This window comes from Diadema antillarum, unplaced genomic scaffold (genome assembly GCF_040938485.1).
Source record: "Diadema antillarum isolate AM-2024a unplaced genomic scaffold, OU_Dant_1.0 seq00000321_RagTag, whole genome shotgun sequence".
Classification (NCBI taxonomy): domain Eukaryota; kingdom Metazoa; phylum Echinodermata; class Echinoidea; order Diadematoida; family Diadematidae; genus Diadema; species Diadema antillarum.
This window is the reverse complement of record NW_027271340.1, coordinates 964958-970957: the sequence shown is the minus strand read 5'-3', so window position 1 is coordinate 970957 and position 6000 is coordinate 964958. Positions and strand designations below refer to the sequence as shown.

At 40.1% G+C, this 6000-nt stretch overlaps 1 protein-coding gene across 1 annotated transcript in view; it reads left to right on the top strand.

Moving 5' to 3' along the window:
* The first annotated feature begins 1152 nt into the window (after positions 1-1152).
* The window catches only part of LOC139730579 (tropomodulin-1-like), a 28857-nt gene continuing 24009 nt past the window's right edge, over positions 1153-6000 (top strand). The window contains exon 1 of the mRNA XM_071641432.1: positions 1153-1302. The gene's annotated coding sequence lies outside the window, so the exon portion shown is untranslated. The remainder of the gene's footprint in view (positions 1303-6000) is intronic.

The window sequence follows — 6000 nt, the reverse complement described above, 5'->3', positions numbered from 1 at the left end:
TATTTCCAAAGCGAAAAAATATGGCTCCAAATGGCAGTTTTTGGACTGTAAAATGTCAAAATTTCCAAGCTCGCTCTCTTTGCTCGCTCGCATTTGATTATTATGCCATTCACCTGATGTTGCTGCCAGTAATTGCCAGCAGTTGCGCCCGGTGTGCCCCCCCCTTAATTTCCAAAGCAAAAAAATATGGCTACAAACGGCAGTTTTTTTTAACTGTAAAATGTCAAAATTGTCAAGCTCGCTCGCTCGCTCGCTCGCTCGCTCGCTCGCATTTAATTGATATGCAATTCTCCTGATGTTGCTGCCAGTAATTACCGGTAGTTGCGCCCGTTGCGCCCCCACCTCTCCTTTATTTCCAAAGCGAAAAAATATGGCTCCAAATGGCAGTTTTTGGACTGTAAAATGTCAAAATTTCCAAGCTCGCTCTCTTTGCTCGCTCGCATTTGATTATTATGCCATTCACCTGATGTTGCTGCCAGTAATTGCCAGCAGTTGCGCCCGGTGTGCCCCCCCCCCCCTTAATTTCCAAAGCAAAAAAATATGGCTACAAACGGCATAATGTCAAAATTTTCAAGTTCGCTCGCTCCGCTCGCTCGCATGTAGCCGTTATGCCATTCTCCTGATATCGCTGCCAGTAATTTGTCGTTTCACACCGTCATTCCATAATCCATTTATAGGGGGTACAACCCCCTCCGGCACTTCCACACCCTCCCCCCACCCTTGCTCGCTCCCTCGCATACTACCCCCCCCCCCCCCCCAAGATTAAATCCTATCTACGCCGGTGCCCTTTCCCCGCTTGGTTTCCCTCAAAAAACAGTAAAAATCTAGGGATTGAGAGCTTCCTATGTTCCAAATGTCTGTCCAAAAAATCTCGTAAACATTTAGTGTCAAAACGCACCCCTCTTGAAAAAAAGCTGGTGACGCCCCTGGGTGCTAGCTAAATATTTCCAACTGTGAAACGATTATTTCCGAGGCAGTAAGTAAAATTCGGGCTGAACAAGCAAGACTAATATATTGCGCATGCGCTCTTTCTGCGAATGTGTCATATTGCCGTACATATGGGTACTGAGTGTGGGCGATCGAGGTGTGCGATCGAAAATTAGGGATGCGACGTTGAACATGCATGCTGAGGAAGAGTTGACTCCATTGCATGCAGTGTGTGTTGTGTATGATAATGTGGGTCAAAGGATAGGCCGCAACATCAATAGGCGTTTTCCCGGAGCGAGAGAGAATTTGGAAGTCGAGACTTCGCCCTGTCGCCCCGTCTCGTGGTATAGAGTAATTCCTACGGAGAAAGCTAAGGTAAGTTTATGTGGTTTGTCTTGGGTAATTATTGATAATTTCTGGCATCTTTTCAGTGTGCTATTATCGATAGTGTTTCTCTGTTGGTGACTGAAGAAGCTCACCCAGGCATTCAAAGTATGCAGGTACGCAGTTTGTGTGCGGTATTGTGCTTGTTCAGCATGCAGCTGGTGTTGTCTGGTGCTAGTGAAATTCGGGTAGATGTCGCCTGGATATGGCTAAACAGACATGCCGACCTGTACCTGCCAGAAAACAAGCGACTGCGTTCCGACCTGTATCTGCCAGAAAACAAGCGACTGCATTGTCTTGATGCAGCTGATCTTGACCCTGTAACGTTGACATTTGCAACAATTTCCCGGCATGATCAGTCGACTGGTCACAATGATTATCACTATTCACTAAGCCTATGGGCAGCTCTAGAAACTAATGTGGGTTAGAAACAATGTTTACTTAATAACAGATCTGATAACGAGTGATATCTAGCTAGAACGTGTAGATCCTGACGTAAATTATCTAGGATAAGCTAAAATTTAAGCTCTTCTCTTTAAGGTTCGATTAGTCAAAACACCTCACTCGTACCGGTATTACTATCACATACCCTGAGACTAAGATGAGTATCATCTTGGTGTATGAACGGTAAACCCCCATGCGCCATGGCCATCTACCATGCTAACTCGACTTAGAGATAGAGGTCAGGGGAATTTAGCTGTGCTCTTTGTGAAGATTCTTTTCTAACATTAGATAGCTGGATGTTGATACTTCTGTGCATTTTGGTGTCTGTACTGACTGTAGATCTAACTAAAATTGAAGACCAGTGAAGCCTTCTAAAGTATAGACAGAAAAATCTGTCTGTCCAGGAGAGTTTTTTATCATATTTTTTTAATAACTTTTACGGCTCTCCTTCATAGACATGTCATACACGTTGCTGTATTAAAAGGGGACTGCAGTAACTATCCCTATATGGAGAATTGGGTGAGGTACCTTACCCTTCTCAATTGCCTCTAAATTTGCAGTCCTAGATTGGCAAATTTGAAGATACATAAAACCAACAGCACATAAATAGATGCGCTCACCAGCTGTTTGAAATATCCGAGATTTGGGTGAAAATTTCATGGGAAAACATACAACTACCAGCCCGTCGATACGATCGTAACAGCTCCCTCGCATACGGATTTCAAAATATTTTGATAGCTCCCTGTAGAGAGGTCGGCAGCACGCTTCGCAGAAATTTTTAATGATTAACTTTGATGACAGTTGATAATTGCAAATAAAGGGCTCAATTTCAATAAACTTGGAAAAGCAGAGATGCCTGTGGCATTTCTGTTAATTGAAGATAGAAAATTTCCACTATTTTTTTTCTTTTATCCTGGCAGTGTTCGCCGTGCCATACACATATAGTTGCCGTAGTCAGCAGCTTTCATGATTATGTTGCAGTGTTGTGCTATTTCGCTGTCAGCTTTGAATGACCAGGTAGCAGTGTGAGATGGATTATTTCCCAAGTCTGTGTACCTGCTACATGCATACTGCCAAGTTGCTCAAGCTTAGGTTTAGCTTACCTGGTAGTCATGTTCTATTGTGGGAAGGATACATGTCAGACCTGCATTTACTGTAAAGCTAGGTACAGCTTGTTATCATACAATCTGTGAAGTACCATGGGTACTCTTTGTTTAACATGGTCAGCAATAATCACATTATTAAGTACCTGGTACTATGACATAATATGAACATGTTCTATTCATACATGGTATATGGCACCAGGGCTCGACATACACTTTGTAAGCGGTTTCCCGAGGCCAGTAAAAATTATTGTTGAGCCACCAAATTCATCTTTTGGTGGCCTGATCAGGCAACTAGATTAAAAATAGACTATTACTTTTTTGTTGTTGTTTTGAACCACTACATATCTTTCTTGGGCCACCAGACAAAAGAGTTAGTGTTGAGGCCTGGGCACAGTCTCAATCATACCAGTAGGCCATTTCGTGTTTTAAAATGGGTTGCACTGAACACATATGTACATGTACAGTGTATTTAAATTTTCTACAAACATACACTTGTAGCTTGTCCACTTATTACAGCCTTTTCTGCTCTGATCAAGACATCAGACTGCCCAACCATTCTGAATTTGGAGGAAAGAATCTGAATTTTGACCATTCCCAGGTCTCCTTTCAATGGGAATTTCCTATTTTCTCTGAAAATTTTATTACACACTCCAGTGGAACTGCTATTTCTGTCCTATTTTTGAGCCAAATCATCTCTTATTTTTCAGTCAGAAAGGTTGGGAGGTCTGAGACATGGATATCAATCCTCAGACTGAAACCTCATGAAAGTGAAGCAAAGCATTATCAAAACCTGCTTTCATTCAACTTTCTGAGTGTGGAAGGGGTATCAGTAATTACTTAGTGACCCGCAGTACAATGATGGTAAAGAGGTAAAGTGTACTTTGTATGTATGCGTTGGCTATGATTACTGATTTACAGATTTGATGAAGTGATGTCAATTGATGCATGAAAATGTTACAATGTTATATGAATTGCACATAACAATCCATAAATTGATAAATATTACGCTACAACAAATGTACATATGGGTACAATGTACAAGTGTATTTTTATGTTCTGTCGTATCCTGATATAAATACAGATAATTCCAGCAAAGGGATCTAGCCTCTGAATGTCACACTCTCCCCATATCCAGTGGGAAGATTCATGTGCATTGTGTCCATTGACTATTGAGAACAAATGTAAAGAATGTAATATCTTTGTTGCATCAACCTGCATACAGAATGTACAATTGTACAGTAGGCTGCAATAGGCTGATGTCATTTGATTGGTAAGTTTGCTGATTTGCCGCAACAACTTTAGTAGAAAAATTTGAGAGAAGGTAGTGGCTGACAAGAGAATGCCAATCCAAGTCTAAGTCTATAGAGACCCTGTAGAGAGTGCAGATCTCTTGCACTTTCACCCGCTTTGCCTTGTTGCTCACATATTCTCAGAATGAGAGGTGTGCTGCGGAACACAGGGCCTTTGCTCAAAGGCTAAGTTATAGCCAGACAGGGAGTATTCAAATTGGCGACAAGCCTGGACAAACCAAGGCCAGAATAGGCTCAGACCAGTGAATGGAACATGATGTTAAACAAAACATAATCTGCATGGTCTACACAGTTTTGGCAACTGCCACTGAGCTGAAGTGTTGCATTATACGTGTCCTATTAGACGATTTGTACAAAACTTCCCTTCAAGCACTTCAAATTGTTGTGTTATCGCTCAGCTGAGTATATATATACTGTACAATGTAGGTCTACATTGTATGAAGAGCATAAAGATGTACAAATGATGTGATGGAAGTCTAAATCATAGTGTTGTTTGATTTTGATAAATCACGAACATTTTTGGAATATACGTCTATTGGCGGATAGATGTAATCTTTATATTGTTGAAAAACCATATTTCAACTGTGGTGTATCTTAATGATGGCCACGATGTCCAGTCAACCTTACATTTAAAGTCGAATAATCGCCTAAGTTAAAGGTCTTTTCAAGTCCTCTTAGCTTTGCATTCTGTTAAAGGACAAGTTCACCTTCATAAACATAAGGATTGAGAGAATGTAGCAATATTAGTAGAACACATCATTGAAAGTTTGAGGAAAATCGGACAATCCGTTCAAAAGTTATGAATTTTTGAAGTTTTTGTGCAGTAACCGCTGGATGAGAAGACTACTGCAGTGTGTGAAGAACTTAGATGTCACATGCGTACAACAATATAAGGAAAATATAAAGAGAATTTCACAAAATTTCATCTTATGAAAAAAGTACACATTCCCCCGACTCGTTACCGACAAATGTTATGGGTAATATTATTCCCCCTGCCTTTAGAAAGAGGCAAGTCAAGTGCTCTTTTATTATGCGAAAAAAGTGAAAATTTGTTGAATTTTCTTTATATTTTCTTTATACTGTTGTACGCATATGACTCACAAGCTGTAGTAGTCTCCTCATCCAGCGGTTCCAAAACAAAAATTTTAAAAATTCATAACTTTTGCATCGATTGTCCAATTTTCCTCAAACTTTCACTGATGTGTTCTACTAATATTGTTGCATTCTCTCAATCGTTATGTTTATGAAGGTGAACTTGTCCTTTAATTTTAATTCCTCATAGGTCAAATTTTCTCAAAGTCGAAGCTAGTGTATTTCTTCAGTCCAAATAGGTTTGACTTGGGCAAGGTTGACTGTATTTCCAAAGCCTGTATAACATTTTATAGTAGATGGTCTGACCTATAATGTACAAATGTAACTTGTAAGTTTGTACATGTATACATTTTGAGATACATTTTCACTTTGTGAAAGGGGCTGTCAGTTGTGTTTACACTCATAAATGGATTAGATTGCTATGTGAGCAATACAATACTCGGGTTGGGGTTGGGGTTTTGTATGATGTCTGTACTTCTTCATCAGTAAGTATTGTTATCAACTAATCTGTCAAACAACACTTGAGTACACAGTAGATCACACCTGGTATTCCAAGTCTTCAACACAAAAGGTATCACAAAGGACCAGATGCTTGTCATTCCTGCCTAATTTAAACACATACAATAGATACAATCAGATTTCCAAGTAGATGTATGTATAATACCTCCTCAATGCCTCTATGTATCACCAACATCCTGTTGAAAGCCTGATTACAGATTATGCACTGTCTTAATTTC